The sequence below is a fragment of the Trichosurus vulpecula genome, chromosome 1, assembly GCF_011100635.1.
Source record: "Trichosurus vulpecula isolate mTriVul1 chromosome 1, mTriVul1.pri, whole genome shotgun sequence".
Lineage (NCBI taxonomy): Eukaryota > Metazoa > Chordata > Mammalia > Diprotodontia > Phalangeridae > Trichosurus > Trichosurus vulpecula.
In genome coordinates, this window is record NC_050573.1 from 335,952,525 (window position 1) to 335,973,882 (window position 21,358).

Below are 21,358 nucleotides of genomic sequence, written 5' to 3' on the forward strand. Positions count from 1 at the left end.
GTAGCATTGTTGTTATGGGCTGGAGTCAGAAAGATTCATCTTTGTGAGTTCAAATCTGACCTTAGACACTTATTGGCTGTGTGACACTGGGAAAGTCACTTTACCCTATTTGCCTCAGTTTCTACATCTGTAAAATGAGCTGGAGAAGGAAATGGCAAACCACCTGAGTATCTTTGCTAAGGAAACATCAAATGGAGTCAGGAAGAATTGGACACGATTGAAACAACCGTACAAAACAAACACAGAAATATGGATTATTCAGTACTTAAAATAATAAACCTAGAAGAGACTTTGGAAACAATGGATCAGCATTAAGATGCAGAGATATAAAGTGACTGAGAGACATAGGTAACAAGTCTAGCTAATGTGATAGGGCCAAGCCTAGAACCTAGGTTTCTAGTCCAGGGCTCATTTCACTATATCACCCTTCCATGTTGTATTACCAGGATTTGGTTTGGATACCGATTCAGTAAAGCTGCTCATGGTGATGACTTTGTAGATTCATGGAGCCCATAGTCCATTCCATTTTATAATAGGGCTCAAGAGTTTGAAACTTAGATCTTTCTGCCTCTGTATTTTCTTGTTTTGCTTGCATCTCTTCTTGTTAGCTCAGAAATTTTTTTTTAAATTCTAATGAGGGAAAGGTCTAAAATAAACATTTAGATAACTTTTATGTGTGTTCTAAGAAGTAAATAATTAAAATAGTGAATGTTTTACAGAGAAAAATAACTTAGTAGCACCACTCTTTTTCTGAATTGCTTTCTAATCAAACTGATAATTTCAAATAAATACTGCCAACACAAAGGCATGGAAGCATTTCCCAATATTTAACAAGTATTTTTTCATTACACTTCACATTGAACTTGTGAGGTAGGCATAGACTTTATGTCTTCCTGGTAAAAAAAAATGCTTGGTTTTAAAAGAATACAAATAAACATATTTTTATAGCTGTACCTAGGCAGTTTGAAATGAAACAGTTATTACAAATTCACCTAAAATAAACAATAATCTCTCACATATAATTACTGGCAGTTACCTTAGTAAAAATTCCCTTAGGCCAAAACTCATTTGTTAGCCATTTGATTTAATGCAGATGACTGAGGTTTAATGAAAGAGGAAGAATGTGAAAATAAAAAAATGCATAAAACAAATAAAGCAAGTTTCACAGGTGATGAAAATGACTCCATCCAGGGTCTGTATTTCACATCAATCTCACACAACCATCTTCTGTCTTAAGGACTCAAGGTCCCATGAATGAGTAGCCTTCATTGTTTTAAAAATAACTCAAGATAAAGGTGACAGTCCTTCCAGTGGAAGATTTTTTTTTATCACCTTCATGGATTTCTAATTAAAGAGGGATTAATTCAAAGGACCCCACTTTACTAAGAATCCACTGTTAATGTGAAACAGTTAAATGGAAGTTGTTAACAACTTTAATAAAGGCAGTAATGTTTTAAAGGGCTTAACAAGTTTGAATGTATAATGCATTAGTGAGCAATTCTGTTTCCAAGGAGGGTAAGCAACTATTTTGCATTGGAACCCTGCCCTGTTCAAAGATGTTAATTCATGATTTCTCCCCTCCAAGGGACATCTCCTCTCATTCCTTCCTTTTAATTGATGAGATAAGTAGCAGTAAAAATGCTGTCAATTTGCCAATAGGAACAAAGTAGTTGTAACAATAGGGCCAAGGCTGGAATTGGCAACTGGAGGGGGAACAGTTGTAAAATGCAAAAGGATTAGAAAACTAATTTAGTACAAAAAAAAAAAAACATGTTAAATTGCCAAAGAGTAATTATATCTAACATAAGGAATTTGTTTATCAAGGAATGACTAGGTGATAATTCTCACCCAGGAATGATTGACTACTGCCTTGTGAAGTCCTTCTCAGGCTTGTGGTTTGGAACTGTGGCTGACTGGTAGAGAAAAATTGCTTGAAATTCAGATATTGTGTGTCACTTTGTTCTATGTTACAAAACTAAGCAACTGACAGATCATTCCTTTATTAAAACCCAGAAGTTTACAGGGTCCATCTCCATTCTATGATTCTTTGACTGGTCATTCCTACCTTATTTTCCAATTCTGTTTAATATTAGCACATCCCTTTTGTTCTTCAAAAACAGATCCTCCTCCCAAAAATACTTAAATGCTTATCATTACTTAAAAATGCCTTAAGCTCTCTCTAAAAGGTATAGGATTTATGTACATTAAGAACAATATCCTACATTAGTCTCAGGCACTTCATTGCCTGCCCTCTTCTAACCAATGATTATGGATATTGTTTCTGTGGGATTTTGCTTCAGCAGGAAACTCAATTTGAGATAAGTTCTATAGGTCTAAATGGGAGGCTGGTAGCATTTTTTTTTTTGTATCATAGACATAACTCAGTTACAGGGTGTACAAATCATATATGTGAGGGTATTATGGACATTGCTTCTTAGAGAAGGACATACCTCTTGTGTATGTAACAAGAATTAGTACCAGTCCAAATGATAGGGTTCTGGGACAGAAAAAATTGCAGTTTATCATTTGAGGTATTTGATCAGACTTAACTAGGGTTTCACTTAAGCAGATATTCAGCAATCCATAGGCACCAATTTCTTACAGATATAATAGGTAAATTACACACACATGTGTGTGTGTATATATATATATGTGTATATGTGTGTGTGTATATATATATATTATATATATATGTACATATTCCTACATATACAGACACACATATGAATGAAATCAAAATGCCATCAAAGGCATGAAGATCACCATTAGTGTAAGAGATATGGCTGTAGAAAGAGAACAGGTACCAAGGAAAGAGCACCAGAAAGAAAATGATGGAGAGCAAGATTAGAATCTTGACTTTGCTCTGTGTGATCCTGGGCAAGTAACTCCACTGTCTGGGACTTCAGTTTTTTCTCATGTGTAAAAGAAGAGGTACGTTTGATAGAGCACTGGGCCTGGAGTCAGAAAGACCTGATTTCAAAGCCAGCCTCAGACACTTACTAGCTGTGTGACGATGGGTAAGTCACTTAACCTCTGTTTGCCTCAGTTTCCTCATTTTCAAAACAGAGATCACAACTTCCTCCTAGGGTTATTATGAGGAGAAAATGAGACACTACTTCTAAGGCGCTCAGCGTAAGGCCTGGTACACTGCTGAAGCTTAATAAATCCTTGTTCTCCTATCCTTTTCTAAGATCCCTTTTCAGCTCCAAATTTTTAGAATATATTTATTGATACATTTGAGAGAAATGAAGGGAGGAAAACAAGGTCCAGTCAGTACTTTTAAGGTGCTAAAGCAAAGGGATAGTAGAGTGCTAAAACATTTTTTTTTTTGCACACATCTTTTAGCTTGTTTTCGAAAGGAAAAAAAATCGTGATTACCTAGGCATCAGGAATATGTCTTCAGTCAGTCATGTCTAAGGCAGCCATGCCCCCTGCAGCTAACAGCTCTTGCACCACTGTCTTTTCTGAATTGTCAGCTTCCAAGCTATTTAGTGACTGTGGTCACAGAAGGTGATCTGGTTGGCAGCCACATGCCCACTATGCCAAACTTTCAATTCTTTCCTTGCATCCAATTTGTGGCTGTCATTAACCCTTTAACCCTGGAGTAACTCTGGGTGTATTGATGGGGTTAGAGTAGACATCAAAAATGATGCTTTGTTCAGGAAAGTAATCTTAAGTCTTGAAAAAAATTAAATTAAATGTTTTTATAGGCAAATACTTTCCTAGAATGATGGAAATACATTATAGCTGTGATTTTAAGGGATGTTTCTTACTAAAGTATGCTTTAACAAGTTATGAATTAACATTAGAGAAAGTCTATCACTTTTTGAAACCAATTGCGACCTATTTATGCAATTTTAATGAGAAGATTACACCAATGAAATGCGTCAAACATGAGAAGCTGAAATACCTATTTTTTTATGAGTTCTTTGGGATTTAATATGTCCCAACAACTCTCCTTTAATGGCCCTAATCTGATGCTTCACTGGGGCTTAGAACACTTAGTTCTTTGAAAGGTGTGAAAGCAGAGTACAAAGTCTGAAAGCACTCACAAAGCTAGAAAGTTTTGAAACACAGGTCCAGGGAAAGAGTAGATCTATAATAAGACTGACAGGCATTTACACAGCACTGAAAGTTTTTTTGCAAAGAACTTGACCAACATTACATTTAAACTTCACAACGGCGGCAACAACAAAAAACTGAGCCCCAGCCCCAAACTGGCATGTTTGATTATAAAGTGGCTTTTGGGGATCTCTGAGAGCTTAAGGCCAATGGGAGGGGGCATCGACTGCATTGAAAAGGGGGTAAAAATCTAGATTTTACGAAGAGGAAAGAAGCTAGATTCTGTAAACTATAGTTTGATGTGCCTGACTTCAATTCATGGAAAAATTCTAGCATAAATTATTGAAGAAATGGTACTACACTTCTAGAAAAGGAAGTAGAAAAAAAAGAAAACAAACAAAAGCAAATCCCAGGGGCTGATATGTTGCATCCATGCATTGTTGTTTGTTTTTGTGTAATTATTTATTATAAAAAACATCAAATACCAGCAACACATTTAGACCACCATGGCACCTATTTATAATTAAACTAAATGAATTTTAACACACACACACACACACACACACACACGCACACACACAAAAGAATAAGAAGCAGTAATCAAAATGAGTTAGCAGGGATTCATGAAGTCATTCTAACCTCATTTCCTTTTTTGACAGGATAAATGGACTGGCAGATCAAGGCAATGTTGGCAAATATGGTGTACCAACATTTCAGTAAGGCATCTGACCAACATTGCTCACGAAATCTTTGTGATGATGTAGAGATGGACTTCATGACAGTGCTGTTTAGTGAATTTGCAAGAATTTAATAGCTAGACCTGAAGACAGGTGACTAATGGATTGCAGTTCATTCAGTTGGAGGGAGATGTCTACTGAAGGACCTTGGAGGTTCCTCCTTGGTCCAAGACTATTAACATTTTTATCAGTTATTTGAATGAAGGCACATACTGTATTTCACCACATAATCATTGGACCCTGTTTTTTAGTCCAAAAATTGGTTTATAACCTTTCATCACATAATTGTCACATGGTATAAATTCTGTTCATCACATTGCTTATAAGGTAAACAGAACAGCAATGTATTCAACAGGGGCACATGGATATGCATTTATCTCTCACTCATTGTGAGCCGTGAGCCTAGAATTCTCAGCACGCATGCATTGCCAGTATATTCTCAAAAGCCAACTTGCTTGGCTTGTTTAGAGTGCTGCAGTACTACCCTTATTGTCACTCAATTCAATGAAGAGCCTTAGGCACAAGGGGAGTGGCCACATGATATGGTAGGACTTGCATCTTCCCAATTTTAATGTGTATTTTCCAGATCTTAATCTTGCACCAAAGATAGTTTAGTAATAAATGATTTTAAAGTAACAGTGGCACAAAAAAATTTTTAAAAAAACTTCACAGGGGCAGCTAGATGGCACAGTGAGTAGAGCACAGGCCCTGAAGTCAGGAGGACCTGAGTTCAAATCCAGCCTCAGACACTTGACACACTTACTAGCTGTGTGACCTTGGGCAAGTCACTTAACCCCAATTGCCCTGCCTTCCCCCCTCCAAAAAAACAAAATAAAATAATTAAAAAAAAACTTCACATAATAGTCATACTCCACTTTTTTGCAAAAAAAAATTGGCATAAAATCTGTGACGATTATGCAGTGAAAGATGGTAGATATCAGAATGGCAGATGACACAAAGCTGTGAAGTTGCATGTTGAATGGCGACAGTTGAGATCCAAAAAATCTTGTCAGCATTGAAGACTGGTTAATGGAAATAAGTTGGTTGAGATGAGAAGACAGTTGAACTTGCAGACTGTTTGTAGGACTATCATGTGTAAGAGTGATTAGGTCTGTTTCTCTTGGCTTTACAGGGTAGAAGTTGCAGAAATAGGTGTCAATTTTTGGAGAAGGAGATTTTGGCTTGACATCCCTGAGAAACAACTTCCTAACATTTAATGATACAAAACAAGAGATAGAGTAAGAATTCTTCTCTCATGGATGAATTGAACTCTATTTCCACTTAGCTCCTATCCAATTCTCAAATTTCATAATTTTGTGAAAGTGGAATAGGTTGCCTTAGAAGGTAAGAGTTTTTTTTTTTAATCATTGGAGGTCCTCAAGCAACGAGTGGATATAGTCTGGAATTTAATAAAAGAAGGATATAATTTGTTCATTTGTGAAACCTAGATTTTCCTGAATCAATCAATTACTGTTTATTGTATTCAACAAGCCTATTTATCAATTTATTTTTAATTGTCATTGTAGTAAAACCTTCAAGAATCCTAGGATTATAGATATAGAACTATGAGGGAGCATGTATGATCACTCAATATAATTCCATTAGTTGACAAGTAAGGCAATCAGGCAAGCCCAATGAGGCACTGTGACTTGGTAACCTAATCACAATGTCACACAGGCTGCATATAGCACAGTCAGGATTAAAAAACCCAGGTTAATAATCCTATACCTTCTTGGAGGAAAGTGTCCAATGAGGGGCCCAGGAGAAAGGCCCAGGGCACTATTCCTGTTATAAAAAATATACCCAAGGGACCTCAGATTTGAATTCTGAAACACCAAAATGCTGGGGAAATGTTAAAAATCAACACGTCCACAACATGGGGTAAAATGTCAGTGCTTGGAAAAGTTAGAACAATGTGGAGATTCTAACAGATTCATGAATTGAAAATCTAAAGTCCATGAAAGAAAAAGGGAAACTGGATAGGAGGAAAAGCAGATGGCAGGGGTGGACTAAAGAGATTTTAGACTTTATTTGCTTCCTAATTGTCCCTGAGTGAAAAAGAGAGAATTTCAGAACAAAGATACATAAGTGGAGCTTGGCAGGCCAGGGGTGTGCCTGTGTGTGTGTGTGTGTGTGTGTGTGTGTGTTGCAGGCTGTGCATCAACTCTGCAATGCAGAAATGTTTGGTTTGTTGTCATTCCAAATAAAAGGAGTGAAATCTGCCAGGAACATAGAGAACAATAGCTGTCTGAATAGCACTGCTCTCTCTATTGCCTGCCTAAAAGAGTTACATGAAATGGCAGCGGAAGTGAGGATTCTAATGTAGTTCCTGTCTCCTCAGTCATTTAGAGAAAAGCATCTTACCGTTACTTACTTACTTCTTTTATCTTGCAGAAGCTGTATCTGTATATGAAAAACTAAGCAAAAAACTGAGACAATTAGCTAAATAATCGGGTCAGGGAAAAAAAAATCTCAAACATCTTTGCCCGAAATATTGACAAAATTGGGATGATTTTCCTAGTTTTTTTAAGCTATATAAATAGAGGCTATCAAATACTTAAAACTGAAAATCAGCATTTTTTCCTGAATATGTAATATATAATATAGCTTCTTGATATATTACAAGTTATTATTGATTCATCGATTTTGAAAGGTTATGTTTACCGAATCATCAATTGCTAACATTTAGCAACAATTTAGTCATTATCAATGTCAGGACAAAATCGGGTTCATCCCAGCGTATAGATCATGGCTGAGCAGGAAATAACATTGGAAGATATCTAGTCCAAGACCTTCATTTTAGAGATGAAGCAGCAAACTTGGAGAACTTCAGTGAATTTCTCAGGGTCACACAGTTAAGATGGAAGTCGGGTTTTGAACCCAGGTGTTCCTGACTCCACGTCTAGCACTCTATCCAATATGCTAGGCACTCAGAACTACTTATTTGGTCTTTCCTACTGGCTAGCCTCTTGTACCACTACCATCATATCTATCCTTCCATCAGTAGCCATCATCAGAAGTGCTGATGATGACAGTAACATGTCCTTTAGCTTCCCTACATGTCTGTAGCACCCAGGCTGCATCATGGGCTAAGCTTCATCCTTTCTAGGACACTACCCATGGTAGTAGCCAAAGTGGATTTAAATGCACGCAATACCTATGTGTATATGTATGTATGTATGCATATGTTGTTGATACTGAGTTGTTTCAGCCATGTCTGACTTTTTGTGACCCCATTTGGAGTTTTCTTGGCAAAGATACTTAAGTAGTTTGTCATTTCCTTCTCTAGCTCATTTTACAGATGAGGAAACTGAGGCAAACAGGGTTAAGTGAGATGCCCATGGCTAGTAAGTGTCTGAGGCCAGACTTGAACTCTTGAAGATCAGTCTTCCTGATTCCAAGCCCAGTGTCCTGTTTAATGTTCCACTAGCTATATATAGTATACACACACACACACATTATATATTTACATAATATATTTCTTCTTTTTCTCATCTGACTTGTTTTTAAAAAGGAACATTATTTCAAAGTGGTTGGCATTACTGAAAACTAGCTTCTGCTGTGCTGTTTCTCTGATAGGATTTGAGAAACATGCCGACTTTATTTTTGCATTTAACTACTATGTGTACACTTTAAAATAAAAAGTCAATTAAAGTAAAAACAACATTCTACAGCGTCTTAAGTCTTCCATTGGAGATCTCTGGATCTCATTACTGTACACCGTCTCCACCATATCGTTCTGTGCCAATTCAGCTCTGCCTATTTCTTGGCCTTCGTTTGGCCAAGCTGATAAACACTTCACGCAGCTGAGGAAGTTCTGTAATCCTGACCAGGCTGCAAAATGGATCCCATTGAATCTTGGATTGTGCCTTTGGGAGGAAAAATATTTACTGTGGAGGTGCTTTAAAGCCTGGATGCTTTCCTCATTTGTAAACCATAAAAGCAGTATATGTCAAGGCAGGATATAAAACTTGATTGCTTTTGATGTTTTCCTTTAGCACAATTACTTTTGGCTATACCTTGAACTCTTTCTTTTTGTTTGACAGTTTTAGTCAGGAACTGGTGCTGATTCTTTCTAATTAGACATGACAGTGGAGCACTAACCTACCTTCCAGTCTTTCCTGTTGAACATTTATGGGGAAATGTGGTCTTATCATCATTAGGGTATGCATCCAAACCCTGTACCTATCTGTCTTCTGCCAACTAAACTTTACAAGTTCCTAAAGCAGAAAATACTAAAAAGTCTTTAAGAAATTCCCCTCCCCCACCCCAGAACCTGCATAGCCCTCAGGTTATACTCATTGATTAGCAATTTGTTCCAAAAGGCATTTTATTGGAGGGGAGAGGGGGCAGGAGGGAGTAGAACTGCACGCAGCACACTTCTTGAAGACGAATATAATAGTTTGATTTCTATAGCATGTTACTTTTGTTAAGAAAATGAGCCCGAGCCCCCATAACAAAGTCATCCTCCTAGAATATTCCTCATAAGAGGAATTCCTCAACTATGGGGTGGGAGATGGATGAGGGGTATAGGGAAGGGAAGGGTGGAAGATTGATAATTAAAATACTATAGCTTGAACTGACAGGAAAATATTTGGAATTACCTAGCACTTAGCAACTAGTACTACATACCACATAGGCTTCTCAAAGTCTGACCTTTTATTTTTGATGTCAAGATTTTGGGTAACTCCTTTCCTCTTGGTTCTTCCCATGACTGGTAGTAATCTGATTAATTTTCCTTTGACATCAGTAGAATGTTTACATACACTGTACTTGGAAATCTAAACAAAGTACTAAAAATCCCTATCACCAGCCTGCTACAGGTAAAAAAAAAATCATTCCATTTTCCTCCATTAATTTACTCTTCCCATAAATCATTACAGTTAAAAGAAGCAAAAAAAAGATGGTGGTCTTTTCCATTGCCACCCAGAGGGCACATTTGCAATATGGAATTTAGTTAAATTTTAATAATTTTTTAATGTCTGCAATTGCTGTTTTTATACTATGAAAATGTGTGTTTGCCCAAATGATAACATCTGGCTATTGAAGATATTCATTGTCCCTAATGTCCACTGATACCTGAAAAATGCGTTGGGTTTCAGTAATTATGGCCAGCTTCCAAGATCTACACACTGAGAAAAGATGAGGTGAGAAAGGTACTAAAGTGTATTTTAATTGGATCGCTCTCCTGTCTAAGCAATTAGACATTTAGGAAAATGCTAAACATCTTGCTGTTCACAGATAATGATTTAAATAAGTCCTTCTGTTTCTCCTGACAGCAGTGTTTTGCTTGCTAGCTCTTCTAGCTTTTACATAGAAATATCTTAACAACCTGATGTCTCCTGACTCTCATTGCCAACTTTCGGTGACACTTTGGATTATACAAAGTTATCAGGTAAACTTGGTAAGATGGACTTTAGGTGAAAATAGTGAATGAAAAGAACCCCACAAAATCACACAAATGTCCTTGAGTGCCAAGGCTGACATCACTTTGGCTCCCAAGCTTCCACTCACCTTGCCTAATTTTTCAAAGGCCCTTTACCAGCAATTCACCAGCAATTTCTAGTAATGCGTTAAGAAATGAAGAGGGTAGGGTGGGGGTGGGGAATGCTAAAAAGCATTTCCTGAAGGAAATGTACTCTGTTAGCTCTCTTTGGCCTGAATGGAAGCCAAATTTCTATCTGTAGAGGAAAGACCTGTAGTTCTCAAACCTCCCACCCCTTTATATTATTATTATATTGAAAACAATAGCCTTTTTGTTTCAGTGCAGGAACACAGGAGCCAAAAGTCAGCACACAATTGTGTGATCATCAGACAGCCTTGTGTCCCAACCTTTCTAAAATACTATGACCATAAAAGCTAATCATCCATCTCCTCTTAAAAGATAAAGGAAAGCCCAGGGGGAACAATGGACAAAAATCGTCACTGCAAGATCTATAAAAGCCACTTCAACATTTCCCACAGAGACTTGCCAGTTTAAAAAAAAATCTTTCTATGCTATATTTGCCCACTTTTTATTCAATAGATGATATTATTAGTTTTGACCTCTCTATACTTCAATCATTTATTATTCTGAACATAAATAAATACACAGGGGAGGAATGAAAATATGAACCTATAAAGCTCTGGCAGCTCTAAAACGAAACATGTGTGGACTTAAAAAAGAGAGAGAGAAAAGGAGAGGAGAGCAGAAGAGGGGAAAAAAAAAAGAGAAGTGTAAAGAAAAGAAAAATCTTGATGGAAATTTTGTGTCCTTCTGGGTGTAGGAAGATTTAGGTTTCATATTGAACAGTAGATGTCACTGTAGTTGGTTGAAAATGAAAACAAAACACCTAGATAGTATCATGGTGTCTGGAAACAAGGATTAAGTAACAACTGTTCTAAGAAGCAGTACGTTAGTAGTATAGTAAACTATATTAATAGGAATTGTGGATTACATATCCACTATGTGTATTACAATGTTGCTTTTGGTAACTTCCCTGACATCTTTGCCACCTGCATGTAAAATTGTGTGACAGTTCTCCTCATGAGGAAATGCTTTGTTTGTTTTAAATAAAATTTATTATTTTTTTAAGTGAGTAAAAATAGGTTTTCTCTCCCTCCTACATCCCTCCTCCCCCACCAAAAAAACCTCAAGACCAACCCTTGTAGCAGAAATGCATAGTCAAACAAAAGTAATTCCCACATCGGTTATTCAGTAAATAAAATTTATTAAGCAACTAATATGCACCAGGTACTATGCCAAGTGCCGCTAAAAGAGGCAAAAGACAGTATCTGCCCTCAAGGAGCCTACAATCTATTGGCAGGAAGATAAGCGAAAAATGTACACACAAGCTACATACAGGATAAATAGGAAATAATCAAAAGAGGGAAGGAAACTAGAATTACTCAGGGGGTTTGGGGAAGACTTCCTATAGAGGGCCAGATTTTAATTGGGATTTAAAGGTAGCCAGGTAAGTCAGTAGGCAGAGATAAGGAAAGAAAGCATTCTAGGCATGGGGGCAGTAAGGGAAACTGTCTTGAGATGAGAGATGGAGTCTTGTTCATGGAACAGCCAGGAGGCCAGTCACTGGATCGAAGAACACATGGAGTGGAGTAGGGCATAAGAAAACTGGAAAGGTAGGAGAGGGGAAGCTTATGAAGAGCTCTAGATGTCAAAACAGAGGTGTTTATACTTGATCCTTGAGGTCATAAGATATATTATCTGTGTCCAAAAAATATCAGCCTAACTTTCAGCCCTGCATCCATCACTTCTCTGTCACAAGGTGGGTTGAATGCTTCATCATCAGAACCTCTGCAATTTTGCTTGGTCTGTGCTTGGATTTTAAGTCTTTCAAAGATGTTTGCCTTTATAATACCATTGCACGAACTGTTCTCCTGGTCTTGCTCACTCCACTGTCCATCAATTCACAAAGTCTTTCCATGTTTCTCTGAAATTGTCTTTCATCATTTCTTACAAGACAATAATTTTCCATTACATTCATTTGCCATAATTTGTATAGCTACTTCCAAATTGATAGACATCCTCATAGCTCCCATATCTTTAATGAAACAAAAAGAACTGTTGTACATATTTTCATACACACGGATCCTTTCCTCTTGGGGTTTAGGTCTAGTAGTGATAGTACTTAAAGGGTATATATACAGTTTAATGACTTTGGGGGCATAGTTTCAAATTGCTTTCCAGAACATATGGATCAAATCACAGCTCTATCAACAGTCAAATGATTTACCTGGGTTTTTTTTTCATCCCTATCACTTTTATCATTTTCCTTCTTTGTCAATGTGATCTGTATGAGCAGTGGAAAAGATCACTGCTTTCTGAGCATACATGATGGTCAAGGATAACTTCTCTTGCTTTTCCTACAGAGGAAGGATAATGCCTGGTTAGTGACAATCAAATCAACATTTCTAATTGGAGGCTCAATAAATTCTTGTTTAATTGAATTGAATTGAAAGAAAAAACTAGGCTAAAGCCTCCTATAGTTGCATTTATATTCTTTCTATTGGAAAAATGCTCAATAGTGTTGTTACACAGCAAACTACTCTTGACTACATGACTAAATAATGTATGCTTAACACCTAAGCTACTGTTTTATTAGGTAATGCCAATCCTCATAATTGGAAAAAAAAACCAACAACAGCAATCCAAAACTCAAGTGAGGCAATTAAGTGAAGTCATTAATTGACAGTGAAGCCCCACTTAGCAATTGATTATCTCAGAAATATAAACCTCAATTTATCGAGTTCTTTGCAAAAGACAGTCTCATTGGAAGGCCTGTTTTCCTCTTCCCTTTACCTTTATTTTCATTCTTAAAGCACACATTTTAACAGCAGGTGCTAAATGATTTAATTCAACTGTACATCACATACACCAATGTTTGTGGGCTCTAGATGGCACTTGAAGCCTTGAAACAAGCGTTAGCTTTTAAACTCAATTGTATTTACCCTTCAGGCACATTATAGAATCCACTACTATTTTGTTTCTTGTTAACAGGAAAGATCAAAAAGCAAAAACATGCAAAGCCATCAAATTATAAATTTTCAAAGCTATCTAAATGTTAATAATTTTATAATGGCACAGCATTTCTATCAATCTTTAAAAAGAAAGCAAGACTACTAACATTATATACAGTTATCCTTTCTGCATCACCAAGGTTAGGGAGGGGCACAAGGCCCTGTGATCTGGAAAAATCCATGTAAAATATTTTGGCCCTCTCTTTGTACCAGAGAAGAAGTCTGAATTATTATGGTATTAAAAGATAAAATATGTTGATACTATACAATGCTATACGTATATTTCATGCATTTCTGAGTTTCTAAACTTTTTCTGTGTCATCTGCTGGCCTTCGAGTGTCCTCTGCAGCTTCCAAAAAACTTCCCCATTTTACTTCTTATGCCTGCCCATGATATATTCAAATTGTGATCGGGAGAGTCGAGATGTGGAAGGAATAACTGAACTCTACTTTTTTGTAGTTCTTTAACTTTTTAACTTTAACATTTATTGACACAACTCACATTTCCCCCAACAGCCTATGGTTCGTTAACAGAAGAAAGGCATGTGTCTTTTAATTTTGACTGATGAACTACCATCTGCAGTTGTATTTGACCAGATTCTTTTGGCCTCTCAATATTCACTTTATTCACACAATTATAGCCATTGCATATATGGTTCTTTTTGGTTCTGATTTCTTCACTCTGCCAACTTGACAAAATTCCTCCAATGTTTTTCTAAATTCTTCACATTAATAATGCTTTTACACTGCAGTAATATTCCACTGCATTTCAGTACTATATTTTGTCAGTCATTTATCAGTTGTGGGACACACACACACAAACACACATACACACACATGTTTTGAGCTTTATGTTATCATAAATAATGTTGCTATGAGCATTTTGGGTCTATTCCTGCTGTCAGTATTTTCTTTGGAGATAGTGAGATCTTTGAATCAAAGAGTATAAACAATTTAGAAACTTTTCTTAAAAATTAATAATTTTTTTCCAGGATAGTTAAACCAATTCATGGTTCCAACATAATGTTCCATTTAACATTCCACGTATTAGAAATTCTCCAATCATAAGAATAATAAAAACAACACTTTCTACCAGACTAAAAATATATCCTACCAGAGCTTTTATCAGAAAGGTCCACAATAGAGAGAGACTAGTTCTACAGGAACAAAGTGGAAAACTGAGACATCATAGGAATATTCAAATGAGAAAGGTAACTTATTTCATTTTTATTGTATAGCTATTTCAGGGCAAATATTTTTCCTCCAAATGAATAAACAAACTAATTAATTTTTCTCTGATTCATGTTCATGCATTGATATACCCAAAAAGAGAGGAAAAAAGATCACTGCAAGACTGAAGTGAAACTCCATAGACTCAAATTATTAGACTCAGAGTATTTTTAAAATCTTGCATACATATTCATATGGTATTCTTTTTTTCTTTATATTTTTTTTCTACCTTCCTCTCTCATTCCCAGAATGCTCTTGCCTTCATCTTCTGTCCCAGAAAGCATAATCAGAATGATGGAGTCTCACCTTGAAAAATTCTCACCTTGAGAACTTTTTGGTGCTACTTTGGAAAAGCTGCCCTTAAAAAAAGCTGCAATAAAATATTGGTTAAAAAAGATGGAAATTCTATTTCAAGACATTTTAAAAAACAATGTTGATTCAATGAATGTATATCAAATTTCCTAAATTCATTTTCTATTTGGTGGTGATAGATGTAGGAAAGAAGTTAGGAACATAATAACAGAAAGAGTATCTTAGCAAAAAGCATTTTTTACCTCAATAATTTGGTCAGGGACTGAAGGTGATTTTTCATATGGGGGGAAGGGGCTAAGAAAAATAATAGTATATATGAGATTTCAGGGGAAATGTTTAGGTTCCTAACATATTAAATCAACAACAAATTAAACATAACATGCTTATAAAATGTACTAAGTTGAATTTATCTTCAAAACAATTTATTGTCAATACATTTTAAACATATTGGGAAGCTGGTGGGGAAAATATTTTAGTGGCTTGTTTTCTGATCTCCACTTGTCATATCAGGCTACTTACAGACAAAGCCATAGGTAAATTACCAAAGAAACCTAAAGGCTTCTTGGAATTAATCCGTAGCTCTTACCTGTGTGTAAGGTCAACGATTCTTTGTGAGATTTTGAAGTTCATTGTTTCTTCTGTTATTATGTGGCTCATTATCCTTCTCTGAACTTGCCTTGTTTGTCACAGTTTGTGACATTTCCCTGATATCTACTTGTCTTTAAGATGCAAAACATCTTACCAGATTATCAAAAGTATCTATTTTTTCTTTTTTAAAGAAATTTACAAAATGATCTTTGTGGTTCAGCACTACTGGCAACATAAACTAATGACATTTAGCAATGGCTAGAATAATACTCTCAGAAAGTCAGAAAGGAGAAGAGGAGCAGATAACTTGAGAATCACAATCAGTATGGTCCATTTTGCTTCTTTGTGGTATACTTTGATTCTTTGAAGAGAAAACTTTCTAAAAAGAATTTGGAAGCTATAAATACAAGTGGATACCAGTTAGATAAATCAGGAATTTCTAGACTTAGTTCTCTTTAATTTAATAGACATCTGGGGCAAGACAGACTGAGGAAGCTTATGAAAGATTAAATATGAATTATGAAAAAGATTTTGACTGTGGAGTTTTTATTATAATATTTTGGAGGGATAGTTGGAAACTCAAAAGTGGTTAGAAAGAATACTTCCAGATATTCTGTTAAGGTGAAATAGAGGAACTTTTTGGCTAGGTAAGAAGAAGCAATTGAAGAAATGAATCTCTCTCCTATAACTAGTATCTATTTTGTACATTGCATAACTTTTCTAGAAATAAATTCTTTTAGGGAAAACCCTAAACATGAGCCATAACTAAGCTTTAAGAGATTTCCCCCAGGATTCTGAGTTAAGTACAATGATACATAGAGTGAGAAAAAAGCTTCACCCACTCTCTTTGGGGTTAGACTCCCCCCACCTGCATCCAGTCAGCAGGAGTCCAAATAAGAGGTCTCTTGTGAAACTTTGACTTCCTCCCCTTTCCCTGAGTTTCGGATCACATGCTACTATTCTGCCTTCATCATGGCAGCCTTGACCGGTTTGTTAAATTAATGAGTTCATTAAATTCTTACTAATTTGCTCTTTAAAAAGGCAGGGAATGATATCAGATCATGAAGAAGTATTTTACATTCAGGATGAAAATAGTGTCCCTGCTCAACAAATACCATCCAGTAACACAGATGTTGCCCCATCCCATTCTTTACACTGGTTTAAAACTATAGCAGAAACACACCACAGTGTATATCAGATGTAACTTAACTGAGATGTAGCTTAATAGGATTTACTTTTGCTTGTCCTAATTCTATTTTTTTTCCCAAGAAATATTGCTGGGGCATTCCAGTTCTTTGATACAGTAATCTAGTCAGTTGCTATTGGAGCTCTTTTCTCAACAAGGTAACCAACCTCCTTCCTTATCTTTTTTTCTCCCAAGATTTGACTTATGTCAAACACATTCAACATTCCATGAATCAAGCCCGGTGATCTCAGTCTAGTCCTGTAAGTAGTTATGTTATACTAGTCACAAAGTGGAGGAAACTTTCCCTCTCCATTGCTTTACTTCCTTCCTGTATGACCAACTAGAACAAAGAATGACCTTCCTGAAGCCAGGATCATGCTATGAAGATACTGAGGCATATTTCATGTATGTAGAGCTTGGTTCCTTTATGTGCTTCTTAATTAATCAGTCAATGAGAATTTATTAAGTACCTACTATGTGTCAGGCATTATACTAAGCGCTGGGGATACATAGGCAAAAATCATGTAATCCCTGGGGAGCTTACATTTTAACAGGACAGATAGCATATACACTATACTACACACACACACACACACACACACACTTACAAATATAACACAAATACAGGGTAATCTTGAGGGCAGAGCTACTATTAACTCTAGGGGTGGGGCAGTAAAGGAAGAGCCTCATATAGAAAATGGTACCTAATTTGAATTTTAAATGAAGCCAAAGATTCCAAGAGGTAAAGATCTGAGGGAGAGCATAGTCAGGGTTGAGAGTGGGGGTATTTAATTCAAAGGCACAGAGATAGGAGATGGAATGTTGTAAGAAGCTACACGAATCCCTCTTTGGCTGGATTGTAGAAGGTGGAGAGGAGAAAAGCAGGTAACAACACTGGGAAAGGCAGGCAAGGAGCAAAACTTTTGATGCTAAATGGAGGAATTTGTATTTCATCTTAGAGGTAATAAATAGAAAGCCACTGGAGGGGTGTGTTATAGTCAGACCTGCAGTTTCAGAAAATCACCTGAGTAGCAGTTTAATGAATGGAGCAGAGTAGAGAAGGATGCGAGGCAGAGAGATCGGTTGGGAGAATATTATAATTGTCCAGGTCACAAATAAGGAAGAACCGGACTATGGTGTTGGTTCTGTCAGTGTAGAGATGTTGTGGGGATGGAGACGACAAGATTTAGCAAATGATTTACTATGTAGAGCGAGTCGAGTGAGTGAAGATAGAGATGACAAGAGTTGACCAATAAATGGATATGTTGAGTGAAGCATAACAGTTGACACTTGATTCCTGGAACTTAAAGTTGGAAGGTACTTTACCATTCATCTGGTCCAAAGTAGTTATTTGATTAAGATGATGAAACTGAGACCAAGAGAGGCAAATGATTTTGTCAAGGTCATACAGGTAGCAGGTGGCTGAGTTAAGTCCTACAATCCCAAATCCAGTGATGATGTTGCTCTTGCCTTCTGCCTTCTTAAAGAATCATTGCAAAGTTCTTACCCATTTTTATTTTTAGGTCTGCCAAGTCAGATTAAGGCATGATATCTGTGTGTACATATGTGGTGAGGGGATAAAAAGGAGGCTAAGCAATTCTTTCAGATCTATAACTGCTTACTGAATTTAATAGCATACCAAATACATTAATAATCTAATTCAGATGTAGTAGGGACATCCCAAATCTCTACTGGGACTTATGTTTGGAGGTTTCTTTACATTTTGGTTTCCCAAAGCCAAACTCAGGGAGCTGTTGTCAGAAGCAGGACTATGTTCAGTCTTAGAAGGTGATAGACAGGACTGGAATAGATAAAGTGTTGGCTGAGGCACATATGCCTCCCTGAAGATGTTAGAGCCAGATTTCTGATGCTCAAACTGTGGCCACATGGATATAAGCCTCTGGGACATTCCAGAGTACCCTATTTCAGTGTCTGAGTTTCAGGAATAGACCAGGCCATGAGCAGACTCTGGATTTAATTCTGCCCAACATTCCCAGTGGAGTAGATATTCTGAGACCCTGAAAGAATCTATCCTGTATTCCAAAGCCCATGAGGCTATGGATTGGAGAATCACTGAAATTTCTCTAATACTTCCTAATTTAGGCATGAGTTTACTGCCTTCAACTCCTTTTTCATGAGGAAACAGGTCTTTAATGAGACACTGAACTTCTAGATTAATTCTCTTTACTCCTCCTACCTCATGTCTGAGAGACTAAACAGAGGGGAGATAAATTCCAGCTTTGGGAAGGGATGATTTTGGAGGCTGCCTGCAATGGGCAGTCTAGATTATGTAAGATGAAGGGTCTGCTTTCAAAATGTATTTACTCATCTAAATAAACTGTGTGTTAAGAATACGACTAAGTGAAAATGAATAAGCATGAAGGAAAGGCATAGCCAAATAGGTGAAGCTTAGAGTCCAGAGAAGGAATGGGTCATGGTAGGGAAGGATCTAGAATGTCAATGTGGCTATGTGGGTAGAGTGTTATGTTGACCGACAGAATTTGTCCGTACTCCTGGTTGCTCACAGAAGATACCACTAATACCATTAAATGTCTCAAATGCCTGTTATACAGTTTATAATTCACATGAATTAATGAGTAGCAGCCCCACTTATAGACCAAGAAATATCATTTAATTGTTCCACCTAGCTATATCTGGCTGTAAAGGAAAAGGAAACAACTAAAACAAAATGTGAAGCATTTGAGACATTCAGCCTAACTTCTTTAAACTTCATTCTATTATTTTAGAGTTTTGGAGTGCTAGTGACTGGGGGAAGGGAGGAGTTTGGACATCTCCCCATAAGGAGGTAAACACAAATAAACTAATACCAGGCTTCAGTTCCTCCAGAGTGCTAAAGTAAAATGGGCTAAGACAGAACCAGCTACCCAAGTGAAATCAGGACAAGATGGGGTGGAAGGGATCAGAAGAGTTGAAGATTTGTCTGACTCTATCTTTTGTAAAACTAACATTTCATGTAAACTGCTTGAGAGTGTTTCCTCATCCCCAGTTCAACATTGAGCACCAAAGTGATCCTAGTCAACTCTGTCATGCCCTACTACTGACCCTAAGGAATGCCAATTTGACTGTGTGTTTAGCAGGGTCTCCCAAGTATGAAAAACTGATTTGGGTGGATGGGTGGAATGAGTAATATCTCAAATTATCTAAGTTTTCATCTGTGTAAGGCCTGACGCTGTAATAGAAAGGTCATTGGATTTGGAAACAGGAGACCTGGGCTACTTACAACTACTACTACTACTACTACTACTACTACTACTACTACCACCACCACTACTGGAATGCTAAACACTTTAGAATTATTATTTGTTTGATGCTTAGAACAACCCTGGGAGGCAGATGCTATTATTATTCTCATGTTACAGATGAGGAAACCGAGGCAAATGGAAGTTAAGCGATTTGCCCAGGATCACATAGTTAATAGGTGTCTAAGGCCATATTTTAACTCAGGTCTTTCTGGCTACAGGCCTGGCACTCTATCCACTTAGACACTTTACTGCCCATGGGACAACTTCTGCAGACCACATAGTTTTTTTTTTTCTTTTAGGGAAAAAAAAAGATGGGAGTTAAATTAGATGACTCCTATGATCCCTTGCAGCTCCAAAATCCTATCAATCTATTTCTATCTGTTTCTCAACCTAGAGTATATAGAATTCCTGGGTGGTAAAGAGTTAACTCCACTTCTCATCCTCATTTCAGGATATAGCTGAATTCTTTGATTCTTATCCTCTAGCCAACTGCTCCTCCTCCTTTGGCCAGCTGAAAACTTCAGGGATTCTCCTGATGACTTAGTAGGTCAGATTTCCATACACAGAGCTCTCAAAGCAGTTCTGTCCAGCTCAACTCTGGCCTATTTTACTCTCAGGTCTCTCTGAAAAATGATTTTAAGTTTTTACAATTCACATTTGGACATAAATAAAACATTGTGATTATGGAACTCTTTCAATGGTATTTCACCTAATGTGATTTTGCAGAATCAATTACTAATATTAGGTGGATTACACTTGTAATATGTTTAAAAAGGAAAAAAAGGAAGCAAATGACTTGGATTTTAAGATGTTTGCAGTGAATGAGGATATATGGAATTTTATACACACACACATATATATGTATGTATTATATGAATACTTAGGTATATGGATATGTGTCTGTATATACACACTGGCAAACTAGAAACAACAAAGGCTGTGGTTGAGCATACTAATTAAGCATTCTCTAAAATACTTCTTGGAATATGAATCTTAAAAACTCATGTATCTTATTGAGATTTAAGAGTATATTGCTAAGATGATTTAGGCATTGCTTTAATGATTTATTTTTTTAAACTGGCACAGTTTTTCTAACACATTTTATTAAGATCATGCAGATTAAAATTATTTTGACTTTTAAGGGTTTCTTCTTACATATTTATCAAAATGTTAAAAAACATATTAGTGATTAGCAGCTAAAGTGTCTGAAGACACCAGAGAGACAAATTTTATGATCTACTCAACATAGGACAGTCTGTTTTCATTTATCCTATCCCCCTCTTTTCTATTATTTTTTATTCAAATCTTATTAATTCCTGGAAATATCTTTCATTCCTACAATATTAGTTTGGAAGACATGGCTAATTTTTATTTTTCATTTACAATATAAATGATCATTTGGATCCAGGATTGATTGCAGATTCAATAAGTTATTTTTAAAAACTAATGCAAAAGAACACTGTA